The sequence below is a fragment of the Musca autumnalis genome, unplaced genomic scaffold (assembly GCF_047663935.1).
Source record: "Musca autumnalis isolate F117 unplaced genomic scaffold, ASM4766393v1 scaffold_3, whole genome shotgun sequence".
NCBI classification, from domain to species: Eukaryota; Metazoa; Arthropoda; class Insecta; order Diptera; family Muscidae; genus Musca; species Musca autumnalis.
This window is the reverse complement of record NW_027411866.1, coordinates 230,090,747-230,106,957: the sequence shown is the minus strand read 5'-3', so window position 1 is coordinate 230,106,957 and position 16,211 is coordinate 230,090,747. Positions and strand designations below refer to the sequence as shown.

The window sequence follows — 16,211 nt, the reverse complement described above, 5'->3', positions numbered from 1 at the left end:
CTCTTTTGTACTCTTTTTTTGAACGTCCGCCTTAAAGAATCCACGGTTATTGGTCCTTGGGTGGTCGAAAAAAATGACTTAAAAATCCAGGTTGAAAAACAAAATACTTAAAAATTCCAAGCTTATTGGCCCTTGGGTAGTTAAGAAAAATTACTTAAAAAATCAAGGTTTAATGGTCCTTGGGAGGGTGAAAAAATAGTTAAAAAATCCACGCTTATTGGTCTTTGGGTGCTTGAAAAAATTGAAAATTAATTACTTAAAAAATCCAGGTTTAATGGTCCTTGGGAGGGTGAAAAAAAATAGTTAAAAAATCCACGCTTATTGGTCTTTGGGTGCTTGAAAAAATTTTAACTTAATTACTTAAAAAACCAACGCTTATTGATTCTTGGGTAGTTGAAAAAAATTCTTTAAAAATCCACGCTTATTGGTTCTTGGGTGGGTGACGTAGGGGATGGAAGATGCCAAGGAACTGTCCTGGCTGGCTTTAACATGGCAAAGCCCATGATTTATCTTGTCCCTCTTTCATCTCAAGTGGACACTGACCTCCCCTTGGTGTCACCTGGGGAACTGCCTTTAATACCCGTTAACATGTGCCTCGTACCCTAGTAGCCCTCCCCTAGAAAAAACAGCCTACTATGAAAAAACGAAAGAAAAGAAAAACAAACCCCTCTAATGTTGACGAAAACCGCAAACGTTTTAAGGACCATGATCTGCGAATCTGCACCTGGAATGTTCGCACTCTTTATAGAGAAGGTGCAGTTTACGCATTGGCAGATGTACTTGAAAAGTACAAGGCCGACATTACTGCCATACAGGAAATACGATGGAACGGGAAATGCGTCACAACAACACCTAAAGGTGAAGCACTGTATTATAGCTGCCATGACGTAAAGCATGAGTTTGGTTGCGGATTTGTATTTAGTGGGAGACTAAAACATCTGGTATCCAGCTTCACCCCAGTGAATGAAAGACTTGCTGCAATTCGAATAAAAGCTTAATTCTTCAACATCAGCTTTATTTGCGCTCATGCTCCCACTGTAGACAAGAACGAACTGACCAAAGATATATTTTATGAGCGCTTAGAGGAAACATATGACCGTTGTCTTGCCCATGACATTAAAATTATTCTAGGCGATTTTAAGGCCAAAATTGGAAAGGAAAATATCTTTGGCCCAACAATCGGAAAATTCAGTCTCCACAGTGAAACATCTGACAATGGTATGAGGCTGATAGACTTTACAGCTGCAAAAAACATGGTAGTTAGCAGTACTAGAATTAATCATTTCGATATTCATAAGGGCACCTGACTATCTCCAGATCAGAAAACAAGGAATCAAATTGATCATGTTCTGATAGATGGAAGACATTCATCGAGCGTGTTGGATGTACGATCGTTCCGAGGCGCAAACATTGATTCGGACCACAACCTTGTTGCAGCAAAGGTACGTACCAGATTAAACTTAGCAAACAAATTGCAACCAGACACAACACGGAAGTTGGACATCGGTAAGCTGCAATCACAACAGATAGCCACAGCATATTCCACTCAACTGGCCCAACTGCTTAATCAAAGCACTCCTAGTCCCGATAACATATCAGGATAATGGCAAAACATTGCCCACTCCATGCAAACAGCCGTAAAATCAGTACTTGGATACTAGAGACCTTCACCAAGGAATCCATGGTATGACCAGGAGTGTCGTGCTGCTACCGAAGAGAAAAATGCGGCATATAGGGCTACTTTACAATCAGTAGCAGCGTAGAGCACGAGAGAGTTGTCTGGAGAAAAGGAGAGAGGAGAAACGTATTTTCTGCAGGAAAAAGAGAGAGATGGAAAAGCGGGAGTGTGAACAAATCGAGATGTACAGGAACCAGAATGAAGTCCGAAAATTCTACTTAAGAGTGAAACATCAAACTGATGGCTTTGGAACTGGCACATCCTCCAGTAGAGACCAGCAAGGTAATCTGGTAACTGATACATATAGTGTGCTAAGGATATGGAAATAGCATTTTTCCAAACTATTGGTATCCAATATACCACATATCCGATCCAAGATACCACATATCCAAGACCAGAAGATGGTATTGAATGTATACCGCCCAGCCAAGATGAGGTAAAGACATCAGTAAATCGGCTTAAGAATAATAAGGCAGCAGGAGCCGATGGCTTACCAGCCGAGCTGTTCAAAACCGGAGGCGACACGCTGATAAGGTGTATTCATCAGCTAGTAAGCACCATCTGGCAGGAAGAACGAGTGCCCGCATCCTGTGCCCTGTCCACAAGAAGGGAGATAAGACTGTATGCTCTAACTATAGGGGCATAAGTCTACTCCCTATTGCCTACAAGATCGTGTCAGGGATATTGTGCGAACGACTAAAGCCCATGGTCAAGGAGAAAATTGGACCATACCAATGCGGCTTTAGAGCTGGAAAGTCCACCATTGACCAGATATTTTCCCTGCGGCAAATCCTGGAGAAGATCTAAGAGATGCAGATCGACACCTACCACCTTTTTGCCGATTATAAAGCTGCCTTCGACAGCCCGCTGCGTTCAAAGGTATTCCAATCCATGTCTGAATTTGGTACCTCCGCAAAGCTCATCCGGCTTTGTAAAATGACTTTAACTGACACGAGGTCACGAGTTAAAATAGGAAAGAACCTTTTCGAAGAGTTTTGTACCAGAAGAGGTTTCAGGCAAGGAGGCAGCCATTCGTGTGATATTTTCAACAACCTGCTAGAAAAGGTTGTACGATAGGCAAACGTCAAAAGTAGTGGCACAATCTACACCAATAGTCACATGTTACTTGCTTATGCTGATGATATAGACATCATGGGACCATCAGTAAAAGAAGTAACCGATACCTTTATGAAGGTCGAAGGAGAATCTGGCGGTAAACGGTGAGAAGACCAAGTTGATGGAGTCGACGCGCAATGCGTGCATTGAGATCGGACCAACTGTTGAAGTTGGTTCCTATAATTTTGAGGTAGTATAAGACTTCGTATACCTCGGCACCTCCGTAAACACAACAAACGACATCAGTTGTGAAATAAAAAGAAGAATTGTATTGGCCAACAGATGCTACTTTGGCTTAAGTAAGCAGTTTAAAAACAAAGCCACATCTCGTCAAACAAAAATAACGCTCTACAAAACACTGATACTACCCGTGCTGATGTATGGTTCCGAAGCCTGGGTACTTGCTCCAGCAGATAAGGCAGTGCTTGGCGTGTTTGAAAGATCTACGGACCGATCTGCGTTGACGGTGAATATCGACGTCGTATGAACCACGAACAAAAATGGTCTGTCCTGCTATTTGGAAAATTGTTCAACTATTTTACATTAACGACCTTTTTTCATTGGAATAAAAATTGTTTGAATGAAATATTCCCTTTCAGCGGATACGGTTCCAAATAAAAACAAACATATTTTATTTACCGATATGCAGTTGAAATATCGTGCCAATTTTAAAAGATTTTAAATACGAATACATACTTATACTTAACGCACCATTCTCGTATGCGTAGTATAGAATATTTGTTTTGTTTAATGTTTTAACGAATAACAACAATTGCAAGAAACCATAAAACAAACTACGACAGTTTCAAATAAAAAAATATTCAAATTCATTACTAAACATGGAAAGCAAATTTGCAATAATAATTTCATTTTCAATCTAAATAACCACAAAAAACGAACTGAAACAACAAAAAAAGATTTGCAATTGTGTGGATATTTCATACAAATATACTTTTTTATTGAACAAATAAATTATCATTATCATAGAAATGATATCAATCAATTAAGTAGACATTCCAATACAAAAAAAGAAAAAACAAGAGTCGATACAAAAAATTTAAAATTCTTTTTTTATGGCCAATTGGAGAAGAAAGAAAAAATGCTGTTGTTTAAAACATAAAAACTTATCAATCATTAAACTCAACTCAAACGAGAAAAATAAAAAAATATTCTTTTTCTTTAATTTAGCACAAATAAAAAATAATAATTTTAGTTTAGATAATTTTTTACTTCAACGATTTTGAACAAAGTCTGTAGTTTTAGGTATAAACTCAACGATTAACGTACATTTAACGTAGTAGGTGGTAAATTAAATCTTACCTGAATTTATTAATTGCTTGATCACCTAATTCATAAAATTTTATTTCTTCACTAAATACGTCTAAAGGGACATTGACCGGTCTCCGTAGTCGGCCACCTAGAAATTGCATATTTCAGATATTTTTTTGTTTTGTTTTTGGTTTTGCAGGCAGCAGTCAGACAGGCAGGCAGGAAATCAAAGGAGGATGCACAACAGGATAACATAAATTACGTTGGTTGGTTTGGTTGGTTGGTTGGTAAGGGGAGAGGAGATATTAACACAAACCAAAATATTAAAAATAACAAAAAAATAAAAATTAACACATAAATAAAATAATAATTTAAAATTATAAATACATATTTTGTTGTTGTTGTTTTTTTAATTTCATATTAATATATTATTTGTTGTTATCGTTGTAGTAGTAGTGGTAGTAGAATTTGTTGTTGTTGATTGGTTAATTGTTTTTTTGGTTTTTTTGATTTTTTCGGTTTTTTCCATAATATAAAAGAAGAGGAGAAAAAATTAAATGATTAGTTAATTTTGTTATATTTATATATGTCAATAAATTTTAGTTTTTTTTTTTTGAAATTTTGTTATATAAAGAAAGGTTATGTTCTGCCTTGGCCTAAGAGTGTAGCTGTAAAAACATGTATTGTCTTTTTGGCAACTGTTCGAACTTACCACTTTGATAATAGTATAAAATAGCATCGAAGCTCGGTCGACTACGGTCAAAAAAATATTCGTTTCTCAGCGGGTCAAAGTACCGTAATCTCCGAGCTGGATCCCCCAGTAACGTATCGGGGAACTGATTTAACGTTCGTAATTGTGTTTCAAACCTTAACCCGCTTACCTGTAATTGAGAAAAAGGTGTAAAAGGGGAAAAGGCAAATTAATAAATGTATAATAATTTAAATAGATATACCAACAATACTACTGTGGGTGGCGGATGATCATGAGAGACCTTCTCTGCAATAAAGTCTGTTTGGAGGTCTACAAATTCCACAACTCTTAAAACCTAGAGATAAACACTAGTTCATCTATTTCCTACGAATATCCCAAATGTGTCAAGGGAAGATTACATAATGTAAAAGTTAAGAAAGCCCCATTACGAATGCCCCATTTTATGATTATATTTTTCCATAGAGATTTGGAACTTCCTATATGGGAGGGATGTTCCAACATGACTAATCAAAACTAGTCTTTCAAATACTTAAAATATTGGATTATTTATTGAAGAGTTATCGTTGTTTAAAATCCAACATCTTTCCTAGGCTGGAGATATGCTAACACTTGTAGTTTCCGCAAAAGGAACACTTTGTACTACTTAAATAGTAACAAGTAAAAAAGTGTTAAGTTCGGCCGGGCCGAACTTTTATACCCTCCACCACAAACTGTATTGAAGTGAATAGGACCAATTAGTTTAATTACATTTTATTAAAGAGTAGTACATATATCTCAACTGATAATACTCCCTTCAAAACAGCTCATATGGGGCGACATTTTTGTTCTTTCCAAAACATGGACCAATATTTACAATTTTCCGAATTGAGCGAAATATATAAAATTGGGCAATACCGACTAGACCTAAACCTGGATATTCTGGATTTGGATAGTTAACAACATCGGGAGCACCTTGTATGGAGGCTGTGTAAAACGTAGACCTGTACCGAACAATTTCTGGAGGAAAGTTTCGTAACACCAGCGAAGACTAAATACCGATTTTCAGTTATTCCCGTTGAATAATGTGGCTTAAACTTTCAAGATACCGAAAATTGGGTGGGACCTTTCTATGGGGGTATACAAAAACATGAAAAAATACCGGAAAATTTCAGGTGGAAAGTTTTATACCACCAACGGAATATTAAATATCATCCGTGTCGATGGAGTATTGATGACACAGCCTTCAAAATACCGGGGGTTATTTGAAGAAAGGGGCTTATACTGATAACACTGTGCAACAAAATTCAATTTTTTTCAAAATGATGGGAAAATTCGAGTAGATTATAAAAGTAGAGCTAAAAATATGAGACACGTGTATCGGCGTTTTAAAAGTTTACGTCGGAATGTAACCAAAATAGGCGGGGCAAGTTCCGCCCATTATTAATTTTTTCGAAACATTCGAGTTAAGATATCTTTGAATCCTTGCATTTCAGGTATATAGTGTCTTTGGAAACTTTACAGAGGAGTATGTGTGCAATATTTCTGTTAAAAATTTTAACCCTCATGCGGTTCATCAAAGGGGTCTTTTTTGTCCTTTTTTCAAAAATATTTCAAAAACTCCTTAAAAATGTGATTGTATCAAATCCAAATATTCTACAAAATTGTTCGCCATAAAATTTTACTATAGGTCTCAGAATACACTAAATCTGTAACTCTTGTGTAATCGCCAGGAATCTCTTAAAAATGAAAAACACGTTTTAGGGTTAAAGTCGGACTTCATCCGAGTTTATTCAAAATTGTCCCACAAAACATAATTTTAGAGAGATGATGTCAGAAACAAAAATATTCTTCGTCAAATTTCACTATGGGTCACCAAAGAAATGAAATGTCTATTTACATTTTATAGCATGAAAATATCAGTATAAATTATGCTGAAAAAAACATGAAAATATTTCCCAATTTTTTTGATGAAAAATTTGTCCTTTTTTCGAGTTGGTACATGGAAGTAATATGAAACTTGGATATAGGTGAAAAGTGTCAAAGGATGAAATATTCTACACAAAATTTCACTATGAGTTTCAAAATAAACCATATATCTATGTATACTATTTCCTTAAAAAATTAGATTACAAATTTATATATATTAGGATGAAATTATATGTTTTAATTTTGGACTATTAATTTTACATAATTCCATACAGGATCAAAATCTAGCCAAATCCTTTGCTTTTTTTCGAATATTGTTAAAGAAAGAAATGTTCCAAATGAAATTTCATTATGGGTCTCTGAATAAAAGAAATCTGTAACCATAGCATATAACATTCTTAGCAGCACTTGTTTTTGATATATATGTTTTAGGGCCATATTTTCCAATTTTCATACAGATTGCCGTTGTGATTGGATACTGTAAATATCATATTGATGGTTTTTCGTTGTGAATTCATACAGAAGATGTTGTGCGTTCCATTCATAATGCTTTTGAAATATTTGTGGTGCATTTATATATTTGGGATATAAAACACCCACATTGGACCTGCCCAAATTGTGTATTTTTAGTACTTTCAACTTAAATTCCGTAGTTTGGATAAGCCATTGGTTGCTTATATTGTAAGTGAAAATACATTAGAGGTCTACGGCTATGGTCAAGTAAAAATATAGGTGTCATATGGGCTCTCACATGCACAATTTGGCGTGGTCCAAAAAACTACAATAATGGGGCTAACTCTTACTTTGGTGGCATTTACGTAATGCATAAACCTTAGAAATTAACATAAATGACTATATCGTAACTGGGTTCGTCATGGTCATTCATGATACATTATGCCAAATGCTAGTGTTAATTCCGTAAATGTAAAAGTAAGAGTTAGCCCCATTATTGTAGTTTTTTGGACCACGCCAAATTGTGCATGTGAGAGCCCATATGACACCTATATTTTTACTTGACCATAGCCGTAGACCTCTAATGTATTTTCACTTACAATATAAGCAACCAATGGCTTATCCAAACTACGGAATTTAAGTTGAAAGTACTAAAAATACACAATTTGGGCAGGTCCAATGTGGGTGTTTTATATCCCAAATATATAAATGCACCACAAATATTTCAAAAGCATTATGAATGGAACGCACAACATCTTCTGTATGAATTCACAACGAAAAACCATCAATATGATATTTACAGTATCCAATCACAACGACAATCTGTATGAAAATTGGAAAATATGGCCCTAAAACATATATATCAAAAACAAGTGCTGCTAAGATTGTTATATGCTATGGTTACAGATTTCTTTTATTCAGAGACCCATAATGAAATTTCATTTGGAACATTTCTTTCTTTAACAATATTCGAAAAAAAGCAAAGGATTTGGCTAGATTTTGATCCTGTATGGAATTATGTAAAATTAATAGTCCAAAATTAAAACATATAATTTCATCCTAATATATATAAATTTGTAATCTAATTTTTTAAGGAAATAGTATACATAGATATATGGTTTATTTTGAAACTCATAGTGAAATTTTGTGTAGAATATTTCATCCTTTGACACTTTTCACCTATATCCAAGTTTCATATTACTTCCATGTACCAACTCGAAAAAAGAAGGACAAATTTTTCATCAAAAAAATTGGGAAATATTTTCATGTTTTTTTCAGCATAATTTATACTGATATTTTCATGCTATAAAATGTAAATAGACATTTCATTTCTTTGGTGACCCATAGTGAAATTTGACGAAGAATATTTTTGTTTCTGACATCATCTCTCTAAAATTATGTTTTGTGGGACAATTTTGAATAAACTCGGATGAAGTCCGACTTTAACCCTAAAACGTGTTTTTCATTTTTAAGAGATTCCTGGCGATTACACAAGAGTTACAGATTTAGTGTATTCTGAGACCTATAGTAAAATTTTATGGCGAACAATTTTGTAGAATATTTGGATTTGATACAATCACATTTTTAAGGAGTTTTTGAAATATTTTTGAAAAAAGGACAAGTGACTTTTTCCATAGAAAAAAGTTCACATTGGTGACTTTTTTTCCATAGAAAAAGTTCACATTGGTGACTTTTTCCATAGAAAAAGTTCACATTGGTGACTGCAAGGATTCAAAGATATCTTAACTCGAATATTTCGAAAAAATTAAAAATGGGCGGAACTTGCCCCGCCTATTTTGGTTACTTTCCGACGTAAACTTTTAAAACGCCGATACACGTGTCTCATATTTTTAGCTCTACCTTCATAATCTACTCGATTTTCCTCGTCATTTTTTTTGTTGTCGCACAGTGTAATTCTCTTCTGCAATATTTTTTATACTCATGACAGTTAAAATACTAAATTTCAGTCATATCGGTGGTATATTGAGACCACAACTTTCAAAATACCTAAAATACTAAGTACGGTCCTATGGGGGCTATTTGAGGTCGTCGGCACATTTCGGGTGGAATGTTTCCAAACGTGAGTCATTTCGATGGGATATAGAGCAGCAACCTTCAAATTACGGAAAAACGGGAGGTACTGTTCTATGGGGGCTATATGAAGACATGGACCTATACCGAAAAATTTGAGGTGGAAAGTTTTATACCCTCAACGAAGACTATGTATCAATTTGCAGTACCAACTTGCAGCCTTCAACATACCGAAAATTCGTATATATCGTTCTATGAGGGGTACATCAAAACGTGGACGTCTACCGGCAAATTTCTGAGGGAATTTTTTGTAGCCCAGAAAAAGACTAAATACCAAATTTCAGCCACTTCGGTGGAATAATGATTCTAAAACCTTCAAAATACCGACCAATTTCAGGTGGAAAGTTTTATACCCTCAACGAAGACTTTTTTACCAAATTTTAGCCATTTCGGTGTTATAATGAAGCTAAACTCTTCAAAATACCGAAAATGGGGATGTACCTTTCCATGGGTGTACATCAAAACACTCACCGATACCTATAAATTTCTAGGAGAAAATTTTGCATGCCAAAGGAGGACGAAATATCAAATTTCAGCCATTTTGGTAGGATAATATAGCTTAAACCTTCAAAACTACCTAAAATTTTGAGATATCGTCCCATGGGGGCTATATCAGGGCGTGGACCTATACCGACAAATTTCAGGTGGAAAGTTTTATACTCTTAACGAAGACTTACTAGCACATTTCAGTCATTTCGGTGGGATATTGAGGGCGCAACCTTCGAACTACCGAAAATCAGGAGGTACCGTTCTATGGGGGCTACATGACCTACCTATGGACCACATCGGTCACTCCCATCAAGAGTTATCGTGTGCACAATTTTTCAGAACATTTTTGAACTTTTGTGGGGTAGGTACCTGAAGGAGTGGACCGATATGGTTTATCTTCCAATTCAAACGAAGCTTGCACAAAATATTACGAATGCCCCATTTTAGACCGAATCGGCAGATCCGTTCGAGAGTTATCTTGCGCTCCAACCACTACACAAGCTGTCATAGGGTTTTTTTGTACCTTTCAGGCTATATTCTCAGGAAGTATGGACTTGCCCCTGATGAAACTTATACCGTCGTATTGGGGGCAGTGAATACAAGTTGCTACAACAAAAATCAAAGCGATTCGAGACCAGGTCCTAAACTGAACTTTTTCGATATTTTGTGTGAAAGGTACCCGAAGGAGTGGACCGATTGAGTCCATATTGGAACATCATCTAAGTCTGGTAGAAATTTCACGATATGCAGAGTATGGGCCAAACTGCTTACTCCCTTCAACAGTTATCGTGCACACAAATTTTCCGAACATTTTCGAAATTTTATTGGGGAGGTTCCGGAAGGAGTGGACCGCTATAACCCATCTTCGAACTTAAACTAAGTGTGGACGACATATTATGAAAGCCAAATCGGTTCATCCGTTCGAGAGTTATCGTGCGCACCACCCAGCCAGACAGACATTGCTAAATCGACTCCAAATTGTCTGAAACGGATTTCGGCCAAACATACTTGGGGTCTAAAACCATTATTTTGATGAGGCACATGTTGCCCGTATGAAAGTGTATATACCCTAGTTAGCATAAATGCTGAGGGTATAACAAGTAAAAAAGTAATAGTCGGCTCTGCCGACAGAGATATACCCTCAGCCTGTGTATATTGAAACAAATTTTCCCAAAAAATGTGTGTATTTAGGGGGTTTTAAAAATTTTGGGCGTTTGAACCGACAAAACTGTTGATTAGGATTAAAGATCAAAAGTTTTGCGGAGGAGATACTAAAAAGAATGGATCTCCAGCCACTACACGTGGTGCCATAGAGGTTTTAACACCCTTCGGGCTGTTTGCTCAAGAAGTATAGTCTTACCCCTGAAAAAACTTTTACTATCGTAATTGAGGCAGCGAATGCAAGTTGCTTCAACAAAAATCAAAGTGTTTCCATATTAGGTCTTAAAGTGAACTTATCCTAAATTCTGTCTGGGAGGTACAGGATGGAGTGGTCCATATTTGAACCTGATCTATATCTGGTGGATATATTAGGATGTATAAAGTATGGACCAATTCGGCCACTCCCTTCAAAAGTTACCGTACGAACAATTTTTCCGAACATTTTTGATCTTTTATGGGGGAGGTAGCTGAAGGAGTGGACCGATGTGGCTTATCTTCGAACTTAAACTATGTTTGGACAAAATATTACTAAGCCCAAATTTTGGATCGAATCGGCAGATCCGTTCGAGAGTTATCTTGCGCTCCAACCACCTCACACGGTTTCATAGGGGTTTTTTGCAACTTTCAAGCTATTTTCTCAGGAAGTATGAACTTGCCCCAGATGAAACTTCTACCGTCGTATGGGGGACAGTGAATACAACTTGCTAAAACAAAAATCAAAGCGATTCGAGAGATGTCCCTAAACTGAACTTTTCCGAAATTTTGTGAGGGAGGTACCCGAAGGAGTGGACCGATTGAGTCCATATTGAAACCTTTTCTAAATCTTTTTTTTTCTGGTAAACTAAGTTTGGGCAAAATATTACGAAAGCCAAAATTTGAACCGAATCGGTTCATCCGTTCGTGAGTTATCGTGCGCTCCAGCCAGACAGACAGACAGACAGACGGACGGACATTGCTCAATAGACTCCAAATTGTCTGAAAAACATTTCGTCCAAATATACTTGGGGTCTAAAACCATTATTTCGATGAGGCACATTTTGCCCGTATGAAAAAGTATATGGTAATATTCAAAAATGTTTTACAATCGTTGAAGTTGAGGTTCACCATTTAATAAGTCGCGAACTGTTAATATATTTTATAAAATATGAATATATTTATATTAACTGAAGTGTTTTAGCCACGATCTCATAATATGGACCATAACAAATAATTTTCGTGGAAGCTGCGTTGGTGGTAATATAAAAAAATGGGTAAAAATGTGTTGAAGTTAGCAAGCTTTTTTGTGTTTTTTCTTGATTTCTGGTCAAACCAGGGAAAATTCAGACCTGAGCTCAAAGAAAGAATTGAAGAATACCCCTTGGGCAACATGATTCTAATGTGTGACTTCTCGATACATACAGTGTATCCCCCTAAAATCGATGCTGACATTTTGAAGTTTTGAAATCGGGGTTTTTTGAATTTTTCTTATAATTGGAGGGCGCAACCAGATAATGACCTTATCTGTTTATTGGATTGTAGAACTCGTGATTCCACGTCGTTTGATGTATATCTCATGAGTGTGCTCCCCACAGCTCCCTAGTAATAGGAGTCCAAAGTCGAATTTTTGGTGCGTAATTTTTCTTTAAAAACCTATTTTTTGGCTTAAAAATTTACAACTGTGACTCAGGTACCCTTGAACACCGCGTGATTTTAGTTTTTTTCCGCGCCGGATTCAATGAGCCCTACCGCGATCGAATCCATCCACTAAAACTGCTGATATAGATACCCTGAAGATAGGAAAATAAGCAAAACTTTATTTTGACTAATCCGCATACTTAACCGCGATTGCCCTTAAATTTTTTTATATAAATGGAATCCTTTATACACGATTATAAAATTTGTCAAAAAGGTGTGTCATGAATTTCAGAGATTCGGGAGTAGTATTCGTATTTAACCAAAAATAGAATCAGGTAGCACATCCGCGGTTCTTGACGAATCTGTATAAAATTTGTCTTATTGACGTATTTTTAACAGGGGGTCACTGAAATCGGATGCGCCTTATAATCATATGAACATCGCGTTATTTTTACCCACATGAAGCATTTTGGTGTAGTAAGATGCAACTGATGGCACACTTTGGCGGTTAAATGAAACATGGAAAAATGCAAACATATTGACAGAGATGAACTCGCTCTATGCGAAAAGCACATGCGCCTCAACTGATTTTAACTATTTCGCGCGTTACACGGTTTTTAACTTTTATGTTTTTTCTTTGATTGTAATATCTATGTATATCACTCTTTATTTTCTAATTCTATTGCTTATCACACTATGCAAATATACTTTCACGATGATAAACTATTTTCCTTGAAGAGGTTTTAGCAAAATAATTCAGGTTTTGTTAGGAAATTTAGCGAAATAGTAGAATAACTCCAAAAAATGTTCTCAAATTTTTCGTATTAAACCAAACAATATATTCTTGAAATAATGTTCCAACAATAAACTTTTGTCTTTTGTTGTAGCTGCAATATGCAATTTAAAATCCTAATCATTAAAATTTTGGTCTCACATTTTTCTGCACATTGTCTAGATTCTGTACGTATTTTTAATTTATTTTTTAGAGATTTTTATGGACTCTGAGTAAGAATAAATAAAATTTACTCCAAGATTCCTTCATTATTTTTTGATTTTCCGCGAAAATGAAAATAAATTTAGCTAATATTTAGGCGTCTACGAATAGATATTAAATGTTGTTACCGATTTATATATACATTCTGGTATTACAACACAAAGGGCATTTTTAAATATTTTTTCTTTATAAGGGAATAAAACCCCCCATAACTTTTGGGCGCAGCATCCAATTTTGTGAACGCGAACATACACAGAAAAAACAAAAGTATGAATTTTTTACTAATTCCGTTCATAATTTTTTGTTGTGCATAATTTGAACGCACCTCTTTTAAAGTGAATGGACAATTTTTTTTTACTCATGTACATAATACTATTTTTGCAAAAGTATGAATGCTTTTCTAAAATACAAAAATAAATTTTATAGTTTCCCCTACATTAACCACTATTTTTTCTAGCAAAACCGGGTTTTGTGCTTTGCCTATAAAGATGTGGTGGATTTGCTTCTATTGTTTTTGTCTTTCCTCCCCTCCATCGTATCTACACGCACATTGACTCCGTGTCAACAAAGCGCAACAGCCTAAACAACCACCACTACCCACCACTACCACACTAACTAACCACACGTATAGATTTCGTTTGTGTCGGAAAACACTCACCATACCAATAGCATTAATTCGCAAATACAATTTTTGAATTTCTTTAATATAAATGAAACATCTAAAAAACTCAAGGTAGTGCTGATGGACTCGATATGTATGTACGTATGGTTCACATTGTTCTGATTTACAAGATACATACTTAACTAGGAAAAATCAATTAGTAGAGGAGAATCGTTTAGAGAACAAGAATTACAGAATTAAATAAAAATCTAATTTCAAAATAAAATAAAAAAAAAAAACAAAGTTTGTATAGAAAAAATAAATTTATGGAAAATATAAAAAGAGTTTTGAATATAAGCAATTTTTTTTTTTGCTTTAAAGAAGATTATTTTGAAATGAATGAATTGGTTCATATCTTGCAAAAAATATATACATATATTCCATGTTTATGTTTCATTTAAAAAAGAACCCAGTATTTATTGCTTTATGAATTAGGTTCATACAATACAAAAATCTGAACATTGGAAAAAAGTTTTGAACACTATTCATAAATTGAATGAATTCTTTTTTTCTGTGTATTTGAAACCACGATTTTTTTCTGAACCCATGTAACAAAAATCGTGAACGTGCTTGTCAAAATTTTCTTAAATTTTTTCTCGATGGAATTGTAAAGGAAATTTGAATTTTACCATATACCCTCGTTAGAATAAATGCAACCAATGTGAAGTGAAACTTTCACCTACGGACAGATCGAATGTATTTAAGGTCTCTTCTGAATTTTGTGGCCCTTTTTGGACATTTGAACTTGCCGACAAAAATGTGAATTAGGAACTAACTGCACTAAGACACAAATGTTGAACTTTTGTGGGGGTGGTACCCTTAGGGAGGACCGATATGGGCCACTTTAGAAGTTAAACTAAATTTTGACAAAATATTAGGAGATCCAAAGTTTGGACCAAATTGGTTGCCCCATTCAAAGGATCGTCCAGTTCCGCGGTCCTGATAATTTAGGGCAGGAGCATTAAATGGCTGTATGTCGATGATTACAAAATATAAAATTATTTGTTATACCCTCCACCGTAATATGGCGGGTTTAATTAACTTTAGACATCCAAATATTCGTCGTATCCTATGAAGTATATATGACATATATTATATGTAAATACCGAAAGACCGACAGTCTGCTGAAATCACCTCGCAATATTAAAGCTAAAGTTCTATAATTTAGCACAAAAGTTTCTATTACTTCTAGAATGTTTGGTATTGAAAATGGGCTATATCAGTCCTTCCGATTTTCGGTATTCTCAAGGTTTTACCCACATTATCTTACAGAAATGTCTTAAATTTGGTATTTACAGCCTGTTCATGTATGTCGACCGTTCATGTAAACGCCTTCGAAACTAAAATCTATGCGACCGACAAGCCATACGAAATAACACGTAAACGTACACTTTCCCATTAAATTTATGTTCATGTATTTCGAAAGGACTGTCTCTTATAGAGAGAGAATGTCAAAATCACTCACTTGCTTTGTAGCTGCCGAGTAGAACGTAAACTCGCGACTAACACCGAAAATCTTAAAAGAAATTTATGCAACACAATCTTGAAACAAAATAAAAATTTTATAGACACGTTTTAATGGCGGTTTCATTCATTGTTTTGAAGAAATCAATAAAATAATTCAAAATACCGACACATTTTATTTTTCAAACAAAACAAATCACACATATTCCAATGTTTGTATGTATATGTGGATTTTGTTTTCATTTCTCATTTGGCTCTCATTTATGGAACATAGTTGTACAAATGTACATTCAAATTAGTAGTATTTCGCATAGGATACGTAACGGCAGTCGCACGATAGTTTGCGAAATACATGAATGCATTTTTAGACGGAAGTGAGTGACTGCTTTCCTTTCGTACAGGTTTCCGTGCGACATACATGAACATGCGGTTAGTTTTCTTTCAGGCTAAAACACACTCCCCAGAAATTTGTCGGTGTAGGTCCCCCTGATGTACCCCCATAGAACGGTACCTCCCGATTTTCGGTATTTTTTTTGAGGTCAACGATTTTCAACCATGTAAAAGTTATCTACAAGTGGTATCGTTTGACCCGCCGTTCAAAATC

General features: G+C 35.3%; 1 protein-coding gene across 3 annotated transcripts in view; it reads right to left on the bottom strand.

The window, feature by feature from the left end:
* Positions 1-16,211, bottom strand: part of Sh (Potassium voltage-gated channel protein Shaker) — a 756,962-nt gene that overhangs the window by 88,285 nt on the left and 652,466 nt on the right. For all 3 annotated transcript variants that reach the window (XM_073977152.1, XM_073977151.1, XM_073977150.1), the window contains exons 3-4: positions 4,776-4,944; positions 4,115-4,211 (exon numbers count right to left, since the gene is read on the bottom strand). The gene's annotated coding sequence lies outside the window, so the exon portion shown is untranslated. The remainder of the gene's footprint in view (positions 1-4,114; positions 4,212-4,775; positions 4,945-16,211) is intronic.